The sequence below is a fragment of the Macaca thibetana genome, chromosome 4 (assembly GCF_024542745.1).
Source record: "Macaca thibetana thibetana isolate TM-01 chromosome 4, ASM2454274v1, whole genome shotgun sequence".
Taxonomy (NCBI): domain Eukaryota; kingdom Metazoa; phylum Chordata; class Mammalia; order Primates; family Cercopithecidae; genus Macaca; species Macaca thibetana.
The window spans coordinates 29,782,013-29,805,392 of NC_065581.1; the positions used below are offsets into that span (position 1 = coordinate 29,782,013).

Genomic DNA, 23,380 nt, shown 5'->3' on the forward strand with positions numbered 1-23,380 from the left:
AGGCATTATTTTTATGGGACTGAAGTCTTGGAACTATTTGATCTAGTTACTGTATGTTCTCAACTGTGTTAACTCATTGAAAACAACATTGTTATTAAAGGTATTCACAAGAAAAATTCAGAGATACTGTTGCATCTCCTTTCTCTGTTTCAAACTGTTTTCTCCTAAGCACCCAAGGCTCTGTGATGTCTCAAACATTTAATCATTAATTTTAAAAGAGAAGCTTATTATGGAATCAGAAAAAAACTATTTTAAAATTCATATGGATCCAATAAGAGCTCATATAGCCAAAAGAATATTAAGCAAAAAAAACAAAGCTGGAGGCATCATGCTACGCCACTTAAAACTATACTATAAGGCTACAGTAAACAAAAGAGCATGATACTGGTACAAAAACAGGCACATAGACCAATGGAACAGAATAGAGAACTCACAAAAAAAAGACTGCACATCTACAACCATTTGATCTTCAACAAACCTGACAAAACAAGCAATGGGGAAAGGATTCCCTATCTAGTAAATGGTGATGGGAGAACTGGCTAGCCATATGCAGAAAACTGAAACTGGACCCCTTCCTTACACTTTACACAAAAATTAACTCAATATAGATTAAAGACTTAAATGTAAAACGCAAAACTATAAAAAAACCCTGAAAGAAAATCTAGGCAATACCACTCAGGACACAGGCATGGGCAAAGATTTTATGAAGAAATCGCCAAAAGCATCTGGCACAAAAGCAAAAATGGGCAAGTGGGATCTAATTAAACAAAAGAGCTTCTGCACAGAAAAAGAAACTGTCATCAGAGCAAACAGACACCCTACAGAATGGGAGAAAATTTTTGCAATCTATCTATCTTACAAAGTTCTAATATTCAGAATCTACAAAGGACTTAAGCAAATTTACATGAAAAAAACTTCATTAAAAAGTGGACGAAGGACATGAAGAGACATTTCACAAAATAAGACATACATGTGGCCAAAAAAATATGAAAAAAACTCAACATCACTGATTACAGAAATGCAAATCAAAACCACAAATGAGATGCTATCTAATGCCAGTCAGAATGGCAATTATTTAAAAGTAAATAAACACCAGATGTGGCGAGGTTGTGGAGGAATTCGAATTCTTTTACACTGTTGGTGGAAATGTAAATTGGTTCAACCATTGTGGAAGACAATTTGGTGATTCCTCAGAGATTTAGAACCAGAAATACCATTTCACCCAGCAATCCCATTACAGGGTATATAACCAAAGGAGAATAAACCATTCTATTATAAAGATACATGCATGTGTATGTTCATTGCAGCACTATTCACAATAGCAAAGACATGAAATCAACCCAAATGCCCATCAATGATGGACTGCACAAAGAAAATATGGTATATATATACCATGGAATATTATGCAGTCATGAAAAGGAATTAGATCAAGTCCTTTGCAGGGGTATGGATGAAGCCAAAAGCCATTATCCTCAGCCAACTAACACAGGAACAGAAAGCCAAACACCACATGTTCTCACTTATAATTGGGAGCTGAGCAATGAGAACACATGGACACAGGGAGAGGAACATCACACACTGGGGCCTGCTGGGGGAGGGCAGTTGTAGGAGGAGCATTAGGAAAAATAGCTAATGCGTGCCAGGATTAATACATACGTAATGGGTTGATAGGTGCAGCAAACCACCATAGCACACATTTAGCTATGTAACAAGCCTGCACATCCTGCACGTGTACCCTGGAACTTAAATTAAATTAAATTAAATTAAAAGACAAGCTAAAGGCATTAACAAAAATAATTAGATAAAAAAAAAACTTTGATTTTCAAAATCCTGAAACAAGTGTTTTAATTTGGCTTTAAACATATATTCAAATCCTTTAATACTGTTCCCTTCCAGAGGTGCTGCTTAATTTCCTGTCTTGAGTATGGCTTGGACTTAATGATGCACTTCTGATATGGTCTGGCTCTGTGTTCCCACCCAATTCTCATCTTGAATTGTCATGCAAATTGTAATCCCTGTGTATCGGGGGAGGGGCCTCATGGGAGATGATTGGATCATGGGTATGGTACCTCCATGCTGTTCTTATGATTCTGAGAGAATTCTCATAAGATCTGATGGTTTCATGAAGGGCTTTTCCCCATTTCGATCTGCATTCCTCTCTCCTGCCACCATGTGAAGAAGGATGTGTTTGCTTCCACTTCTGCCATGGTTGTAAGTTCCATGGGGCAGCCTCCTCAGCCATGCAGAACTGTGAGTCAATTAAACCTCTTTCCTTTACAAATTACCCAGTCTCAGGTATTTCTTTATAGCAGTGTGAGAACGAACAAATACAACTTCAAACTGAAGTTTCTCTTCTTCCTGTCTCAACCTGAGTCTGGTCCTTCTTCCTGGATACTCACCGGGCGGCCCCAGTTCTCACTCCTATTGACTGTCGGGTTTCTAGAGACGTCAATCAATGTAGCCACGGTCCCGGTTCTAGAGTTCCCACGCACCCACCAGGACTCCGATTCTCCCCAGTCGCCAAGGATGGGGTCATGGCGGCCCGGACCCTCCTGTTGCTGCTCTCGGGAGCCCTGGCCCTGACCCCGACTTGTGCGGGTGAGTGCGGGGTCGGGAGGGAAACAGCTTCTTGGGGAGTAGCTAGGGGTCCGCCCCGCGGGGGCGCGGGAACCCGGTTGCGGTGCCGGGAGGAGGGTCGGGAGGGTCTCAGCGCCCCCCTCGCCCTCAGGCTTCCACTCCTTGAGGTATTTCCACACCGCCACGTCCCGGCCCGGCCGCGGGATGCCCCCGCTTCATCTCCATGGGCTAAGTGTACGATACGCAGTTAGTGCGGTTTGACAGCGACGCCGCGAGTCCTAGGATGGAGCCGCGGGCGCCGTGGATGGAGCAGGAGGGGCCGGAATATTGGGAGGAGAAGACAGGGACCGCCAAGACCAACGCACAGTTTACCGAATGAACCTGCGGACCCTGAGCGGCTACTAGAACCAGAGCGAGGCCTGTGAGTGACAACGGCGGGGGCGCAGGTCACTACCCCTCCACATCACCCACGGACAGTCCGGGTCTCCCCGAGACTTCGGGTCCGAGATCCACCCCGAGGCCGCAGGACCCGGAGACCCTTGACCTGGGAGCAGCCTAGGAGCCGTTACCCGGTTTCATTTTCAGTTTAGGCCAAAATCCCCGCAGGTTGGTGGGGGCGGGGGCGGGGCTCGGTGGGCGGGGCTGACCGCGGGCGCAGGGCCAGGGTCTCACACCATCTAGAGGATGCCTGGCTGCGACAAAGGGTCCGAGGGGCGCCTCCTCCGGGAGTATCACCAGCTCGCCTACGACGGCAGGGATTACATCACCTGGAACCAGGACCTGTGCTCCTTGACCGCCACAGACAAGGCGGCTCAGATCACCCAGCTCAAGTGGGAAGCTGCCGGCGAGGCGGAGGTTCATCCTCACAGGGGTAGGTACCTATTCGATGTGGTGTGTTTTTCCTCTCTACTCTCAGACCCTCAGCCAGTATCACTATTGGCATTCCTGATCCACTGGCTCAGAATTTCAGTACATTATCTGCCCGCGGGACACACCTCAGAGGGAAGGGGATGAAGCGTGGGCCATGACCAAGGCATCTCCTGGTCATATCACCACCTGCACCTCCCAGGGGCTGCCAGCCACACAGAGTCATGGACAGGTCTCCACAGACACAACTTAGTACCAGCTTGGATGAAACCCTCTGAGGAACGGGGGCCAGCTTTCAGGATGTGCTGCGCGTATTAAATCAAAGACGTCCCTATGGTGCTGTGTTTACAGAAGGAAGAACACGTGGGTCCAAAAACCAAGAAGTTGAAACAGGTGTGGCTCCATGTCTCATCCCTTCTATTCACCCTCAGGGTGATTTTGCACTTCTCCTCTCCAATATCGGGGCTCTGCAGGGGAGGAGGTCCTGGTTTCCCAAAGGGGGCACCCTGGCAAGGAGACAAATGAGAGTCCATGGAACTACACATTATGGTTGCCCCCAGGGATGTTTGAATAGAATGTGTCCAGACACAAGCAGGTGAGAAGAGGAGGAGGCAGGGCTGCTATCACACAAGGAAGGCAGAAGTGTGTGTGGAAATAAGAGATCCACTTGGAGGCCTTATGGTTCCCCTTGTCCTGTTGTAAGTGTGAGCAGAAACATCCAGCAACGCAGCCTGAGAGGGTTTGATATTCAAGAACCCAGAACTCTCAGGAAGGAAGGACTGAGTGATACACCTAGATAATGTCCCAAGGCTCCGCTCCTGCGCTCTGACATCCTCAGAAGGGTTAGTGCAGAAGCCCTGCTTCCCATGGGCTGTTCCCAGCCAGTGACCGGTCACAGCAGGCGCACTAAGGCAGGCCATTACTGGGAGACACGGGACTCCTCTGATGGCCAACTGTGGCTGGAGGACTCCTCCACGGCCTTGCTCAACCCTCCTTAGATTGCCTGTGCTCTAGGATGTGTCGAACAAACCTTCTCTCCTTCTGTCCAGCACTTGGGGGTCACACTTGCATTGTGGTGTGCCGCCTTTTCCAGGGATTTCTGGCTCGCTTCGCATATTCCCTTACAGGTGTGTCCCCTCATAAAATGCCGCAGACTTGAAGCTCATCTTGGCATCTGCTCCTTGGAGGACTTGGACTAAAAATTATTTCCATCTGCACATCAATAACTCTTACTTATTTCAACTTGTAAAATCCTTCTCTTTGTCCAACTTTTGCCACCCTCATAGAATCTATTTTACTTGTGTTTGTAGTATCTCTTTGAGTTAACGGATATTTGTTCTATTAAGCTACTAAATTTTGAGGTAGTTTGTGACACAGCACTTGATAACTATTAAGGCTTTATTTTTTTTTTCTTGAGATGGAGTCTCACTCTGTCGCTCAGGCTCAATCTCGGCTCACTGCAAGCTCCGCCTCCCGGGTTCACGCCATTCTGCTGCCTCAGCCCCCGAGTAGCTGGGACTACAGGCACCCGCCACCATGCCCGGCTAATTTTTTGTATTTTTAGTAGAGACACGGTTTCACCATGTTAGCCAGGATGGTCTCAATCTCCTGACTGCGTGATCCACCCATCTCGGCCTCCCAAAGTGCTGGGATTACAGGCGTGAGCCACCGCGCCTGGCCAAGGCTTTCTTAAGTTTCCATTATTCCATGGATATTATCTACACATCTTTTAATACCTTGCATTTTAATAACAGCCATATTTGCCGTTTCCAACCCTTTCCTCCTATTCTTTTTTGAACATTTTTATTTTGTCTTTCTCTGTCCTTCCTTCCTTCTTTCCTCCTTTGCTCCCTCAGAGCTTTCTCCCTCCATTTTTTTTCATAAAACCTAAGTGTTTAGGCTAAAAGGAAGCACCACTTGAACCTAATGCTAAAAGTATAATGCCATAATTTATAATATAAAAGTAAAGAAAAGGAAGTTATTAATTAAATATGAAGAAAATGTCTAGGGTGATTCTGTAGCCAAGACAGTGGCTTTTAATATTTAATCTCCTCCTTCAACTGAATGTTTTCAGAACACATGAGCAACATGAGCTCTTTCCCATTCTTGGTACAAGCACTTGAGAAATCAAATTAGCCTTATCTAGTCTGATTAATGTCCATACACCATACAATCCCACCATCTGCCTCCTGATCATACACTCTGGGGATATTCTTGGCTATGTGTCCAGGAGACGTGTAAAATGGAATGTCTTATAAAACTACAATAATCCAGACAGTGTGAAAGTGAGAGACACAGAGATCAATGAACAGAAGTGAGAATCTAGAAAGACATTCTTACATTTTTTGTCAATTGATCGTCAATAAAGTTGCATAGGTAATAACGAAGTGACACTTACCACCACATAAAATATAAGCTCGTCTAAAACACCAAAAGCAACAGCAACAAAAGCCAAAATTTACAAATGGGATCTAATTAAACTAAAGAGCTTCTGCACAGCAAAAGAAACTACCATCAGAGTGAACAGGCAACCTACAGAATGGGAGAAAATTTTTGCAATCTACTCATCTGACAAAGGGCTAATATCCAGAACCTACAAAGAACTCAAACAAATTTACAAGAAAAAAACAACCCCATCAAAAAAGGGCTGGGCAAAGGATGTGAACAGACACTTCTCAAAAGAAGACATTCATACAGCCAACAGACACATGAAAAAATGCTCATCATCACTAGCCATTAGAGAAACGCAAATCAAAACCACAATGAGATACCATCTCACACCAATTAGAATGGCGATCATTAAAAAGTCAGCTCGCTTTCTCTCTCTCCCTCTCCCTCTCTCTCTTTTCCCTCATTCTTCCAACTTATATTATATAAATTTTCAAAATGTGCAAATAAGCTGAAAGAATGGTGCAGTAAAATTCAAGTCACCACTCTGCCATATTTGGTTAATATCTCTTTATATACATAAAAGCAGAGTGTGAAATGATGGATCACAGAGACCCAGAAGGGTAAGTGTGGTTGGCATTGGTGTGTAATAGAGGGTTTTCTTGGTGAGTACAATGTGCTTGTCTCCAGTGCTGGATACTCTGAAGGCCCTGACTTTGCTACCACCTATATAGCAATATAGCAAAATTGCACTTATGCCCCATGAATATATATGAATTTAAAAAATTAAAAATAACATGTCTCTTTATAGATACACGTAGACATGTTTGTATAGCATGTGTGTGAATGTGTGTGTGTGTGCGAATGTGTGTGTCTGTGTGGAAAGGCAGCACAAGTTAAGAGATTAAGATTTTGTGACTGAACCATTCCAAAGTAACTTAAACATAAAACATACATAGATAAATGTGTCTGTGACAACAAACCTGAATACAAACATGAAAGAATATATCTATAAACACATCTCTGGATAGATAGCTTATGAACGAATTCCCTAAGCCAGCTCCCTTACTGGTTACCCTGTGAACACAGACCGGCAGGAAACAGGACCCAACTAGGTTCCCTCATCCTTCTCTTGCTTCCAGGCAGGTCCTGCATCCACTCCTGCTGCACAGGGGGCTCCCATCCCTGCCTTGGTCTGTTTCACAGGTGCTCCCCTAACTCTCTCTGCCTCCACTGCTTTATCTGGATGGAGCTGAGGCTGCCCTAACCAAGAACAGCACCACCCACCTGTGCCCCCAAGACCAGGAAGTTAGGAGGAACCACGCGACAGGGTCAGGAACTCTCCAACTTCCCCAATCAGTCTGAACTGATGGCAGGAGATACTGATGCTTGCTTTACTCATCCTCATTCCCAGCTCATTTATTCTTCATTAATTCAGTCCAATCTCCCCAGCTGTCACTTCGCCCCAGAAGCTGACTGACCTCTAATCTTTGTAATCAGGAAACCACAAAGCACTCTCTGTCACCTCCCTGATATCACCCTTCAGCTCTACGTCATCACATGTGAGCTCCAACTCTGCAGGGCCAGTGTCCCCCACAGGGTCAGCCCCTGAACATTGGCCCCAGATGTTCCCCCATCCCTTCCCAGCCCTTTTGGTGTTGCTGTGAATCTGTCCCTCAATGAGAACTGGTGTGGAGATGTGGGGGAGGAGGGGAGATTTCTTTGTGCTGTGTCAAGTCATCGAGACAGACCTCTCCTTCTCTCCTGAACCTCACACTCTATCCCTTCCCAGACACTTGAAATAAAATGCAGGCCGGAAATGTCTATTTAAGAGCTAAATATCTATAGTATAAAATATGAAGACAGAATAGAATGGGGTAATGCAGGAGAGTGTGACAGAGATGACAGGACCTCAAGGTGCGAGGAAAGCTGGTTCTGGGCTCCCCAGAAGGAGCCATAAGCAGGACCTTCACTCATAAAGGTCACCTATAATAATACAATTACTGCATATGTAATATATCAAATATAATAAAAAACAAAAATAATACGGCACAGCTGCAAGCACCTCATATATATTAACCCTTTTCATTCATCCAACCACAAGAAATAAATGCTCATAGTTTCCCCATGTCATGGATGAGGAAACTGAGGCACCAAGAGAGAACGTGCTGCTGAGACATAGGCAAGGAGCTGAATCCAGACCGCCTGGCTGCAGAGTCTAGTTGCCCTCAGTGGAGCCAGCGGACCCAGGAGCTGACACCAGAGACAGATCTCAGCTGTGCACTGCCCTGGTGGTCTCCTGTCCCAACCAGGTGTTGATCTGGGCCTTGTAGGCTCATCAGCTCTGGAGAAAAGAAAGAAACAGTAAATGCTCCCCTGGGTGCAGAGTGCTGCTTTTTATTCCCTGAGGACTTCTCCTTCCTCAGTCACTCCAAAATCAGATGCACCCTTTCTCTGAGGGAAGATGATGTCCCCACTTTTTTCTCCCTCCCATGACACTTTTCCAGCCCCTGCCAGTCCCCTCCCGTGACTCCATCAGCATCAGCACCTGCCCTGTGCCCAGCACCCACCCCGGCAATGAGTGAAAGGACCCCAGGACTCAGGAACAAGACCCAGGAGGAAACTCAGTGCCCTTTCCTCCTCCTCTCACGCCTGACCAGCCCTGACACAGTGGGAGGCCTCCCCAAGAGAGGCCCTGGCCGTGTCTCCATGTCCTCCAGTCCTGGGCTGGGTCACACACACAGTCCTTCTACCCCTCAGACCCCAGGACCTCCTCATCTGCGGAGGCACCTGCACACTAGGGCAGGCCCTGCACACTGTGGGTTCTGCCCTCCACCTGCAGCTCAGCGTTTCTCCCCTCCCAGCTCTGAGCACACAGCTCCTAACTGGAGATCCCATCAGGAAGCCCTGGGGCTCACAGGCCCAGCATGGAAATATGTGGCTGCCATGGAGTCTGCACCTGACCTGATGCTGGTGATTCCCTTTCTCAAGGAGGCCCAACCTCCCTTCCCCATAACCTGCATATGGGCTGTGCTTGCTCCTGACTGTCCACTCACCCCTGGAAATGCAGCTCAACCCCAGGGCTGCTGCTTAGTGGGGTTGCAAGCCCTTCCTGTCCCGTTCCTAATAGGGCTTCCACCCAGGCCACTGCCATTGCTGCCCACAGGGGATCTTCTCCTTCTCCTTGTGCAGTAGGGGGTTTCTTCAGACCCCTCAGCCTGAGGCTGCCTCTATGCACCCTCTGCACCTGGGGACTGTCACTGCCACAGGCACCATCTCCCACATGGATCCTCTGAGAAAGGAAGCTCTAAACTTGTGTTCCTGTTCCATTCAACGTCCCTTACAACATCAGTATTGGAGGACATCCTATTAAGATTCTCCAGCTGAAATTATGTTGATGGACATCAACATTTAAAGCAGGAATTTTGAGAAATTAACATGTGATTTTCATGCCCTTTTTCTGGCCATTGTCCCAGTGAAACCATTCCTGCCTACAGGGAACCAGAACTGACAATCCCTCTACAGGAGCTGCCACAGGTGAGAGCAGGAGCGACCACAGACCTGCACTGCCCATGCTGTAGGTGTCCCCTGGACGGAGCCCTCTTGCTGCAGGGCAGGGGATGAACCGTCCCATCTGCCCAGGCCTGAGGTGCCGACTGACAGTGCCGTTAGGTTCAAGGATGAGTCACCACCACCTCACTGACCAGACACACAGAAGTGCGGAAATGGCAGAAACACTTGGGTCTCCGGGACACCCCAGACTCTCACTGTGCCCTGCACTGTCTCTGTCTTTGCAGAAACTGAAAACTTTCTGCTGCTCTTTTCCTTTCCCCTCAAACAACCTGGCTGTGGGGGAAATGATTCTGACTGTCTCTTATTTTAAACTTACCAGGCCATGACTATGTTAAGAAGAAAAAATTGGCTCAAAGAGGGCAAGGTGAGGCCACAGAGCGCAGAACAAAGCCCAAAAAACAGCCCCCTGGGGACTATGACCCTCGGGGGCTGGAAAAAGTAACACCTGGACATAGGATGAAAACAGGGAGCACAGCTGCCCTGACAGGGAGCTGGTCCCCATTCCCCAAATAGCCCAGGGACATCTGCTTATCACCTTGTCCATATTATCTGCAAGAAACACAGGGAGACAGCGGCCATATGGTGGGAACCTGGAAAAAGCACGGCCTCGAGGGACCCAGAAGACATGACACCCCTGAGACAGCTCCCAGATGAGATATATGGGGAGCTGCAAAGTGGACAGAGGATGGCCGTGTGCACTCAGGACCCTCCCTGGTACAAGGGGACCTCAAAGGGACTGTACACACAGGGGCCCTCAGTCTGGGCCTCGTGGCTCTTTTTCTTGGTGTCCCCCTGATGGCTGGAGAAACAGGGGAGGGGGATGCAGAGAGGAAGGGACTAGAGGCACCACCTCTCCTTGGATTCCTCTCCAGTTTCTAGCCCTCCCCAGATCACAGCTGCTCCCTCTGAGATAGTGATCATCCAGGCCCTCAGCAATCAGCACGCAATTCCCAACTCACCCACCTGGATGTGCCCTGGTCAGCCTGAGAGACAGAGACCGGGATGGGGACAGAGCAGGCTCCATGGCCCTCCCTGCAGCCCACTCCTCATCTGCAGCAGGAGGAGGCCACAGCTGGATGTTTGAGGGCCTTGGCCCAGCCCTGGCTTGGACAGAACTTAAGGGTATAAAAAATAACCTACATGTGATGGTTCATTTTCAATTCTATGTGCCTTAGTATAGGTTTAAGCAGCCCACATGGTCATAAAGAGATAAAGAAGCAAAATGTACTAAGTGACCACCCCCTCTCCTTCTTGCTTTCCCTTTCATACACTGGCCAGGAGCCTATCGGTTGGGGACCCCTCAATGACCCCCTCCCCACCTCACCAAAAATTTAGTTTAGGCTAGCTTGCAACATAGATAATTATACCCTTTCTTATCAACTAAGTGCAGCCATTAGGGCCATAAGTCAAATGTTTAAAAAGTCCTGAGACAATAGCAATGCATTATGGGCTGCAACAAAATGCAGCAAAAAGACACTAAGGAACATACTTGAAATCTTAATCAAACTACCAATAGGTGACATCTGGGAAGATCATAAGCCCTTGGTACTCAGCTAATGAGGAAATGGGGGAGGGACTTGAGCACTAGCGAATACATTGTTGAAATTGTTCAAACTGTCCCTGGTGTGTCTGCATTCCAGACACCCGATATTGCAAAACCATCACTCACAGTCTCACTTTTGCTCTTCTCCGGGTCTCTGAGTCCATTCTTTGGGTTTGGATGGGTGTGTTTGTTTCTCATAGTCTAGTAGCCTGTATGGGGATCTCTGTGATTGTGTGAAGTGAGTGAGACTTTGCCTGAAAGGGGAAACACGTACCAGTTGATTCATGTGGCCCATTCTATCTGGATGTCCCGGCTCCTCACAGAAACCATAGACAAACTTGAAACTGTTATTCAGGACACAATGAAAGTGACACGGGGGTGTAGAGGGGTGGAAAGCAGGCACCATGGCAAGCAGGCAACCTCGTGTGTCTTGTGGGAGACACTGAAAGTACTGTGGGTGTCGCATCACCATTGGAGAGCTGACGGATGTGGGGTGGTGTTGGGGCTGTCTATTGTATCTACATAATCCAGCAAACTGTCCCTGAGGGAGCCTGGTGAGGCCTAAACAATGAACAAAATTACTCTAGGTATGGCCAAGTAGGAGTTATAATTGCAGTTTTTGTGTTGTCTGGATATCACTGGTAGAGCAGATCAATAAATCCTTAGGCACACGGCGTGCAGCTGTGGATTTGGTGAGTGCATTCCTTTCCTCTCCAATTAGAAAGGGGATATGGAGTGATTCATATTCATGTGGGGTACACAACACATTTATTTATCATTTGCCTCAGGGCTATTGTAACTCCTCTGCCCTCTATAGTATATAGTCTTAAGACTACAGTAGACATACTGGATATCCTATAGGATATTCAATCAGCTCATTTCATTGACAATTTCACGTTGACTGGGGTGGATGAACAGCAGGTAGGAAGTTGACATTCCTGATCCACATGCTAGGCGGTGCTCCTAGCCCATTATCTGCCTGAAGGACCCACTTGGCAGGGAAAGTTTCAGTGCTTCCATGGCTGTGGGTTCCACTAATCCTATCACCAACTGCACCACCCAGGGGCTGCCAGCCACAAGGAATGCTGGACAGGTCTTCTATAGGCACAGCTCAGTGCCAGCCTGGAGGAAGCACTCTGAGGGGTGGGTGCCATCTTTCAGAACATGGTACATTGTTTGAATCAGAGACGTCTCTGTGGTGCTGTGTTCTCAGTGGAAGAACATGTGGGTCCAGAAATCAAAAGGTGGAAGCAGGTTTGGCTCCATGTCCAATCTCTTTGATTCACCCACTAGGGTATTTTGCATGTTTTATCTCCAACACTGGGCTGTGCAGGTTAGGAGGTCCTGGTTTCCAAAGGAGGGTACCCTTAAAAGGAGACAAAAGAGAGCCTGTTGAACTACACATTACTTTAGTCACCGCAGAAGTTTGGACAATGTGTGCCCAGAGACCACCTGGTGAGAAGAGGAGTCTCCTCCTCTCCAGGCCCAGGTAATAGATCTTCATCTTCAGGAGGAGGCATGGCTACTTTCACACAGGAGAGCAAAAGCATGTGTGGAAACCAGAGATCCACCTGGGGGCCTTCTGGTTTCCCTTACCTCATTGTAAGTGTGAGCAGAATCATCTAGCAATTCAGCCTGAGAGGATTTGATTTCCAAGGGCACTGACCTGTCAGGGCAGCAGGTTTGAGTCACACTCGTGGGTAATCCCCCAAGGCCCTGCTCCTGTGCTCTGACATCCTCAGTAGCATTGGTGTTGACCTTCTGCTTCCCATGGGCTGCAGGACTCTTCCATGGCCTTACTCAACTCTTCTGAGATTGCCTGTGGTCTAGGACATGTCCAGTGAACTCTCTCTCCTTCTGTCCATCACAGGGGGTCACACTTGCATCTTGGTCTGTTGTCTTTCCCAGGGTAATCTGCCTCCCTTGCAGTATCGTCTGACAGGTGCGTCCCCTAATAAAATGCTGTAACTTTAATCCCATGGTGGCACTTGCTTTTTGGAGGATTTGGACTACAAAATCATTTTCATCTGCACACCGGTGACCTCTTACTTACTCCAATTTGCAAAATCCTTTTGTTTATTCAACTTCTTCTACTTGCATTGGCTCCATTTTGCTGGTATTTGTATTATGGTTTTGAATTCGTCAATGTTTGTTGCTTTAATCACTAAATTTGGGGGTAGTTTGTTACACAGCAATGGATAAACAAATGAAGCCCTCTTACATTTCCATTATTCTTTACAGGTTCACTACATCTGTTTTATTCCCTCCCATTTTCATAATATTGGCCATACATAGGGTTTCTAGTTTCTCACGTCTATTCTTTTCTTTATTTTAGTTTCTTTTATTTTTTGTTCCTTCCGTTTCTCCTTCCTTCTGTCCCTCCTTCCCTCTCTTTCTTCTATATTTCCATTCAACCTCTCGCCCTCCTCCTTTTCATTCTGCTTTCCTTCCCCTTCCCCTTCCTTCTTTTCTTCTTTCACTCCTTCCTCCATTCCTCCTTCTTTCCCTCCCTTCCTCCATTTTTTCCTTTTTATTATGAAATTTTCCTAACATATAAAGTAACCCTATGTGTTTGGGCTATAAGTAAGCATTTTCTGGATCTATATGTCAAAAGTATAATGCCATGGTATATGAGAAACAAGTAAACAGCAGGAAGTTATTAACAGAATCTAAACAAAAATGCCTGCAATAATTCTGCAGCCAAGACAGTGGCTTTCAATTCAATTCCTTCAACTCAGTGTTTTTAGAACACATCATCAACATCAAGTATTACACATTTAATTCAAAAGTTTAGGCCAGGTGTGGTGGTTCACGCCTGTAATCCCAGCACTTTGGGAAGCGGAGGCGGGTGGACCACCTGCAGTCAGGAGTTCAAGACCAGTCTGGCTAACATGGTGAAACCCCATTGTTGCAGTCAGTTACTACGGGATATAATGAAGGGGACGAACACAGAAATAAAGACAAAGACAAAAAGATCTGTTCTGAAAGAAGGGGTTGGGGGATTCTTGCTACTAGTGATTCCTTCTGGTGGCAAATGCAGTTTGTCAGTTTGCCAGCATCCTGTTTTCATGAGAACAGTTTGTTGTTTGCTCATACAGCCTCCAGTGGTATAGTGAGTTGATCACGACCCTCATTCTTTCGGCCTCCAACACCCCGTCTCTACTAAAAATGCAAAAATTAGCTGGGCGTGGTGGTGAATTCCTGTAATCCCAACTACTCTGGAGGCTGAGGCAGGAGAATTGCTTGAACTGGGAGGAAGAAGTTGCAATCAGCCGAGATGGCACGACTGCACTTCAGCCTGGGTAACAGAGCAAGACTTTGTCTCAAAAATAAATAAATAAATAAATAAATAAGTTTAAGTTGGCACAATCACTTTGGAACTAATATTATTATTATCTAGTATGGTTAAAGTCCATACAACATATAATCCAACCATCCTACTGCTAATCATACACTCTGCGGGCTTTCCTGCCTATGTGCCCAGGAGACATGCACACTAATGTTTATGGCAAAAACTAGAATCAGCTACATATACATCAATAGAAAACTAGTGCAATTATGGTATAACCATAAAATGTAAACCTTCAGCAGTAAAAATGAGTGAATGACAGCCTCCCACACCACAGATAACTCCTATACGTAATGTGCATCATGGGAAAATAAATGCAATAGGAATTTGCTGTACTGGAAGCTTAAAAACCAGCAAAACTAACGAATATTTGGACTGGGGATATATCTATACTTATTACACAAATCTTTAAATAAATATAAAGGAAAAATAATCACAAGACTCAGGATGAAGTCTCCTTTTGGGGGATGGGAATGGGCAGCAGCCCAGGGTAGTTTACAGGTTCTGTGTTTTACAACAGTGCTGGCTAAAGTCCATACAACATATCCATTCCCTTTTAAAAAGGAACTTTTAAAATAAATTTGTAATACTTGATGTTGATGATGTGTTCTGAAAACATTGAGTTGAAAGAATTGACTTAAATTCCTAATTCCTTAAACAGAGTTTTTCAAATTACAATATACCTGGTTTTTATAAAAATGAAAGAGAAAAGAATACCAAAGTTCATGGCAAGCATCCTTAACAAGAACTACTTACACTGATAGAAAACGACAGAGAATTGTAAGGAGCCACGTGACAGAGAGGACCAGCGTGCCATGAAAATGGCGTTGGCTACAAATAGGCCATTTGATCCTTGGTCACTGGCATCTCTCTAGATTTTGGAAGTATACAATCTTCAATCTCATATGCAAGGTAATTCCATCTTGCAAAGGGTTTGGTGTTACATTTTACCACACATACAACTGAGTTAAACTTTTACAGAATTGGAAATGCACATCATTGATCAAAATAAATGAAACAAGAAAAGAGTAGAAAGGAATAACCAGTGATGGAATAGCAATATGAATAGAAAACGCAATAGGACTGCTAAAACAAACAAACAAACAACAAAACCACCTCAGAAGCACCTGATAGCAGTGCTATTTAGAATCATAGTGGTGTCCCAATCACTTCTATCACATATCATTCAACACCACAACAAAAGATGTTAAGTGTATTATAGAATGCTGGTAGAATAGCCAGTTATCGAAAAACCTTGTTTCTCAATTTGAACTAACAATTTCATGATACTGCATCAAACCAGTTATTGGCATCAGGCTAAGCTAGATGTGTTAACTGAAGTATGAGATTCACATCTTTGTAAATGAAAAGCAATCTGATTAGGCAATATTTTTCTAAGTGAAAGCAAGTTAATTAGAGAAGTAAAGAAACAAAGGACGGCTACTCCAGAGACAGAGCAGTGCTTCTTTTTTTAAGTGTAGGCAAATGTTTTTTGAAGATGTATTTCAATAAGAAAATTGGCGCTTGGGACATACTTCCACTAAATTTGAGACATTTTAGACAAAACAAAGACTTATTTTCAAGACATTATTTTTATGGCACTGAAGTCTTGGAACTATTTGATCTAGTTACTCTATGTTCTCAACTGTGTTAACTCATTGAAGAGAACATTGTTGTTATTAAAGATATTGGCAAGAAAAACTCAGAGATACTGTTGTATCTCCTTTATCTGCCTCAAGCTGTTTTCTCCTCAACACGTAAGGCTCTGTGATGTCTCAAACTTTTAATCATTAATTTAAAAAGTGAAGCTTATCACAGAATTACAAAAAAACTATTTTAAAATTCATATGGATCCAAAAAAGAGTTCATATAGCCAGGAGAATCCTAAGCAAAAATAACAAAGCTGGAGGCATGAGGCTACCCGACTTAAAAGTATACTACAAGGCACAGTAACCAAAACAGCATGGTACTGGTACAAAACAGGCACATAGACCAATGAATAGAAAACTCAGAAATAAGACCACACATCTAAAACCTTGTGATCTTCAACGAGCCTGACAAAAATAATCAATGGGCAAAATATTCTCTATTTAATAAACGGTGCTGGGAGAACTGGCTAGCAATATGCAGAAAATTGAAGCTGGACTCCTTCCTTACACCTTACCCAAAATTAACTTATGATGAATTAAAGACTTAAATGTAAATTCCAAAACTATAAAAACCCTGGAAGAAAATCTAGGCAATACCATTCAGGACATAGGGATGGGCAAAGATTTTATGATGAAAACGCCAAAAGCAACTGCCACAAAACCAAAATTGACAAATGGGATCTAATTAAACAAAAGAGCTTCTACAGAGCAAAAGAAACTGTCATCAGAGTGAACAGACATCCTACAGAATGGGAGAAAATTTTTGCAATCTGTCCATCTGACAAAGGTCTCCTATTCAGAATCCACAAAGAACTTCAGCAAATTTACATGAGAAAAACAACTTCATTAAAAAGTGGACAATGGATCTAAACAGACACTTCTCAAAAGAAGACATACATGTGGCCAATAAACATAAGAAAAAAGCTAAACATCACTGATCAGAAGAAAAATGAAAATCAACACTACAATGAGATACCATCGCATGCCAGTCAGAATGGCAATTATTAAAAGTCAAGAAACAACAGATGCTGGTGAGGTTGCAGAGAAACAGGAATGCTTTTACACTGTTGGTGGAAATGTAAATTGGTTCAACCATTGTGGAAGACAGTGTGGCAATTCCTCAAAGATTTAGAACCAGAAATACCATTTGACCCAGCAATCCCACTATAGGTTATATACCCAAAGGAATATAAATTATTCTATTATAAAGGTATATGCATGTGTATGTTCATTGCAGTACTATTCACAATAGCAAAGACACAGAATCAATCCAAGTGCCCACCAATGATGGACTGGATGGAGAAAATATAGTACATATACACTATGGAATGTTATGCAACCATAAAAGGGATTGAGATCAAGTCCTTTGCAGGAATATGAATGAAGCTGGAAGCCATTATCCTCAGCAAACTCACACAGGAACAGAAAACCAAACACCACATGTTCTCACTTATAATTGGGAACTGAGCAATGAGAACACATGGACACAGGGAGAGGAGCAGCATACACTGGGGCCTGTTGGGAGAGTGCAGTGATGGGGGGATCATTAGCAAAAATGGCTAATGCATGCCAGGGTTAACACCTAGGTGATGGGTTGATAGGTGCAGCAAACCACTATGGCACATGTTTACCTATGTAACAAACCTGCACATGTACCCTGGAACTTAAAATTAAATTAAATTAAATTAAAAGACAAGCTTAAAGCATTAAAGAAAAATAATTAGATAAAAGAAGGTTTTCTTTTACAAAATCCTGAAACAATAATTTTAATTTTGCTTTTAACGTATAGCAAGTCTTTAGTACAGCTCTCTTTCAGAGGTGCAGCTTAATTCCCTCTGTTGAGTGTGGCTTGGACTTAGTGATGCACTTCTGATAGGGCCTGGCTCTGTGTTCCCACCCAAATCTCATTGTGAATTGTCTTGTGAATTGTAATCCCCACATATTGGGGGAGGGACCTGATGGGAGGGGATTGAATCATGGGGATGGTTCCCCCAAGCTGTGGAAGTCAGTGGTTGAACCTGTTTTTCCTAATGCTCCCCTCAGCACTGCCCTCCCATAATAGGCCCCGGTGTGTGTTTTTCTCTCCCTGTGTCCATGTGTTCTCATTGCTCAGCTCACAACTATAAGTGAGAACATGCGGTGTTTGGTTTCTCGTTCCTGTGTTAGCTTGCTGAGGATACTGGCTTCCAGCTTCATCCATGTCCCGGCAAAGGACTTGATCTCATTCCTTTTTATGGCTGCATAATATTCCATGGTGTATATGTACCATATAAGGGGATTTTCCCCACTTCACTCTGCATTTTTCTCTCCTGCCACCATGCGAAGAAGGATATGTTTGCTTCCCCTTCTGCCATGATTGTAAGTTTCCTGGGGCAGCCTCCTCAGCCATGCAGAACTATGAGTCAGTTGAGGTCTTTCCTTTATAAACTACCCAGTCTTAGGTATTTCTTTATAGCAGTGTGAGAACAGACGAATACAACTTCTAACTGATAGAGTAATGCTGACATAACAGTTTGTGACTCTGGGTGTAGAATGTGAAACTGACTGTGGCTTCCACCTTCTCTCTCTCTGTCTCTAGGATCATGAGCTCTGGGGGAAGCCAGCTGCTGTGCCATAAGCAGCCCTGCAGGAAGGTCCTTGTGGCTAAGAACTGAGGCTGCCTGGGACCAGAAAACAAGGAACTAGGCCTTTTCCAACAGCCATGTGAGTGAGCCATGTTTCAAGTGAATCCCCAGCCCCAGTGAAGCCCTCAGACAATGCAGTCCTAGGCTGACAACTGGACTGCAACCTTGTGAGAGGCCCTGAGCCAGAAGCATTCAGGGAAACCTCTCCTGGATTCCTGACCATTAGAACCTGTGGGAGATGATGAATATTTGTTGTTTTGAGCTGCTAAGTTTTACATAATTTGTTATGCAGTAGTAAATAACTAATACATTTTCACAAGAGGATATATTATTACACGTTAATTTGCACTTGCTCTAAATTTATCATCATTGTATTACTATTTTTGAGACAGGGTCTCAGTCTGTTACCCAGGCTGGAGTGCAGTGGCATGATCATCATACACTGCAGTGTCAACCTCCTGGGCTCAAGGGATTCTCTGATCTCAGCCTCCTGAGTAGCTGGGACAGAAGGCATGAATTAACATGCCTGGCTAATTTTCTATTTTTTATTCTTTTGTAGAGATGGGAGTTTCACCATATTGCCCAGGCTGATCTTGAACTTCTGCAGTCAAAGCTGCCTTCCTCTGCCTTCGAAAGTGCTAGGACTGCAGGCGTGAGACACCACACCTGCTCTAAATTAACTATAAGATAATAAACATGTAACTTAGTTTTAAAAGGTAAGGAGAATTTTCATGGCTGAAGAGGACGTTTTATTACCATTCACAATGATCACTTTACTACAACTCCAATTTCCAACTGTGTCCCAATAAAACACAAAAGGAAGATCCAATCTTTGCTAGGCTGATTCTATGATGGCCCCCAACAACCAGCTCCTGGTCATTCACCTTCCTCCAGTTATTCAACCAACTCTAATGTAGGTGCTCCTGTGAAGGGATTTAGCAGATATAACTAAGCGCTTCAATTAGTTGACTTTAGGGTGGGTTTATCCTGCTTGGACTGTCCTAATCAGATGAGCCCTTTAAAGGACTGGGTTTTTCCTGAGCATAGAGATTCACAGTGTGAGAGGGACTCAACATGAGGGGTTTCCTCCACCGTGGGCTTTGAAAATGAAGAGGCTGTGTGAAAAAGAACGCTGGTGGGCACCAGGAATTGAGCACAGCCCTCCCTGTTCTCTACAGTGAAAGCCAGCGAAGTACAGCGACCTCAGTCTTACAACTGCCAGAAACTGCATTCTGCCACCTCTGTATAAGCCTGAAGGGGATTCAAAATGAAAACACAGCTTTGGGAAGCCTGGAATAGACATTCTGTCCACATCATGCCCAGATTTCTGACTAAGGAACTATAAACAGATAAATGGGTGTTGTTTGGCCAGGCGTGGTAGTGCAGGCCTGTAATCCCAACATTTGAAGAGCTGACACAGAAGGATCACTTGCAGCCAGGAGTTTGAGACTAGTCAGGATAATACAGTGAGACACTCGTCTCTACAGTTTTTTTTTTTAATTACCTTGGCATGGTGGCACTTGCCTGCAGTCCTAGCTACTCTGAAGACTGAGGCAGGAGGGTCCCTTGAGCCCAGAAGCTTGAGGCTGCAGTGAGCCATGATCATGTGACTGCACTTCACCCTGGATGACAGAGGGAGACTCTGTCTCTAAAAACAAATCAATGAATACAATAAATGGGTGTGTTTAAAGCCAATGTTTGTGACAATTTGCTACACAGTCTTGTAAAATTCATACAGAGACTCAAAAGACTCGTGGAATGAATTGATGAATTGATATGCACACTAGTTACATAAAATAAAATATATTTTAACTTTTTCAGTATTTTACATTTTATAATTTTCTGTGATGCAATTTAATACACTCATATTTCATTCAGTCAGTCAAGAAAAATTCATTTAGTCCCTATGATGAACCAGGTATGCCCTCATAAGCTCAAGTGCCTGACATTCTAGAAGCTTCACAAGAACAAGGTGGAGCCACTGGAGTGTTTTAGGTGGAGAAATGACACACTGTGACTCACAGCAGCAGGACCACTGTGGAGAGAACAGTCACGTACGTAGCAGGTCATGGAACAGTGCTAAATCCACAATTCAGGAGTGACAGGGTGGTGGGGATTAAGGGGAGAAGAGGGCCTGAGGGATGAGAGGGACGGAGGGAAGGGCTGGAGAAGCAGAAGGTGAGGAAAAGGAGCAGAGGGAAAGAATTCCAAAGCAGCAGAATTCTTAGGTTTAAATACATTGTTTTATAGATTTTAATACATCCATCTACAGAGCCTCGCAGGGTGACCTTTGAGGTTGGCCTTTAATGTCTTATGTGGATCTGCCTAGAAACTAATCGTTTTTTATGTTAATCAGGTTTAAAAGTACTAAGTATTCCTAAAAAATATACACACCACTTACATGTGGATACTTCCTAAAAACAAGCAGTGCATGAGCACTAGTGAGGGGCATTGTGACTGCGTTGAACACTTGCAACTGTGAGGTGAATAAAGACTGTACTGACTCGTGGTTGCAACATACAGTACCACAGTGTGCTGCTTTGTATTGAGGAGATGTCCTGGACTCACCGGGAAACTCAAGGCTACGGAATGGTGGTAAATTTAAAATACAACAAGTGGGAGTCACAGATACATTGTCTGGGAAAGTGAAACTTAGGAGCTTTGTGAATCCTGTTGTAACGCTTTTAGACACATTTATATATCAAGGGGCCAAAGTCACATTTTTCACCAATTAGATTCCTGATCATTCAGGGGTTACCAAGACTCTGCTACTCACTGTAGTTAATAAACAAAAAGCAAACTGCTCTCTGTTCTATCTCATGCACTCAGGCACAACTTTTCCAGATTTAAAGAGAAAGAAAAAAGAAAAGAAAAAGAAGCCCTGTCTCTACACCTCCATTCCCAGGGCAAGCTCAATCTCTGGCAACAAGCTCTCTGGGGTGAGTTTTCTTCTAGAAGAGTCCACTGGGACAGGTAAGGAGTAGGAGGCAGGGAGTCCAGTTCTGGGACGGGGAGTCCGGGATGAAAAGTGAAGGGAGAGGGACGGGGCCCATGCCGAGGGTTTCTCCCTGGTTTCTCAGACAGCTCCTGGGCCAAGACTCAGGGAGACATTGAGACAGAGCGCTTGGCACAGGAGTAGCGGGTCAGGGAGACGTCCCAGGGCCCCAGGCGTGGCTCTCAGGGTCTCAGGCCCCACAGGCAGTGTATGGATTGGGGAGGCCCCGTGTTGAGGATTCCCCATCTCCGCAGAGTTTCTCTCCTTCTCCCAACCTGTGTCGGGTCCTTCTTCCTGGATTCTCACCGGGCGACTCCAGTTCTCACTCCCATTAGGTAACAGGTTTTTAGAGAAGCCAGAGTCGCCGCGGTCCCGGTTCTAAAGTCCTCGCTCACCCACTCGGACTCAGATTCTCCCCAGACGCCAAGGATGGTGGTCATGGCGCCCCGAACCCTCCTGCTGCTGCTCTCGGGGGCTCTGGCCCTGACAGAGACCTGGGCGGGTGAGTGCGGGATCGGGAGATGGCCTCTGCGGGGAGGGCCAGGGGCCCGCCCGACGGTGGTGCAGGACCCGGGGAGCCGCGCGGGGAGGAGGGTCGGGCGGGTCTCAGCCCCTCCTCGCCCCCAGGCTCCCACTCCATGAGGTACTTCAGCGCTGCCGTGTCCCGGCCAGGCCGCGGGAAGCCCCGCTTCATCGCGGTGGGCCACGTGGAGGACACGCAGTTCGTGCCGCTCGATAGCGACGCTGCCAGTCCGAGGATGGAGCCTCGGGCGCCGTGGGTGGAGCAGGATGGGCCGGAGTATTGGGAAGAGGAGACACGGATCGCCAAGGCCCACGCACACACTGACAGAGTGAACCTGCGGACCCTGCGCAGCTACTACAACCAGAGCCAGGCCGGTGAGTGACCCCGGCCTGGGGCGCAGATCACGACCCCCCACCTCCATGCCCTACGGACGACCGGGGTACTCCCGAGTCTCCAGGTCTGAGATCCACCCCGAGGCCGCGGGACTCGCCCAGACCCTCTACCTGGGAGAAGCCCACGCGCCTTTACCAAAATCCCTGCGGGTTGGTCCGGGAGGGGGCGAGGTTCGGTGGGCGGGGCTGACCGAGGGGGCGGGGCCAGGGTCTCACACCCTCCAGTGGATGATTGGTTGCGACCTGGGGCCCGATGGGCGACTCCTCTTCCGGTGTGAACAGTTCGCCTACGATGGCAAGGATTACCTCGCCCTGAACGAGGACCTGTGCTCCTGAACCGCAGCGGACACTGTGGCTCAGATCTCCAAGCGCAAGTGTGAGGCGGCCAAAGCGACTGAACGAAGGAGAGCCTACCTGGAGGGCACGTGAGTGGAGTGGCTCCACAGATACCTGGAGAATGGGAAGGAGATGCTGCATCGTGCGGGTACCAGGGGCCATGGGGCACCTCCCCGATCTCCTGTAGACCTCCCAGGCTGGCCTAGCACAAGGAGAGGAGGAAAATGGGACCAACACTAGAATACGCCCTCCCTCTGGTCCTGAGGGAGAGGAATCCTCCTGGGTTTCCAGATCCTGTACCAGAGAGTGACTCTGAGGGCCCGCCCTGCTCTCTGGGACAATTAAGGGATGAAGTCTCTGAGGGAGTTGAGGGGAAGACAATCCCTGGAATACTGATCAGGAGTTCCCTTTGACCCCACAGCAGTCTTAGGCACCAGGACTTTTCCCCTCAGGCCTTGCTCTCTGCCTCACACTAAATGTGTGTGGGAGTCTGACTCCAGCTCCTCTGAGCCCTTTGGCCTTCACTCAGGTCAGAATCGGAAGTCCCTGCTCCCCCGCTCTGAG

At 46.0% G+C, this 23,380-nt stretch overlaps 1 protein-coding gene and 2 pseudogenes across 1 annotated transcript in view; 1 reads left to right on the forward strand and 2 right to left on the reverse strand.

Annotated features, from left to right (window-relative positions):
• LOC126953165 (profilin-2-like) overlaps nt 1-23,380 on the reverse strand; it is a 362,177-nt gene that overhangs the window by 87,832 nt on the left and 250,965 nt on the right. The gene's annotated exons all lie outside the window — the stretch shown is intronic.
• LOC126953350 (uncharacterized) lies at nt 2,304-3,041 on the reverse strand (annotated as a pseudogene).
• On the forward strand, nt 21,109-23,314 carry LOC126953184 (patr class I histocompatibility antigen, alpha chain G-like; annotated as a pseudogene).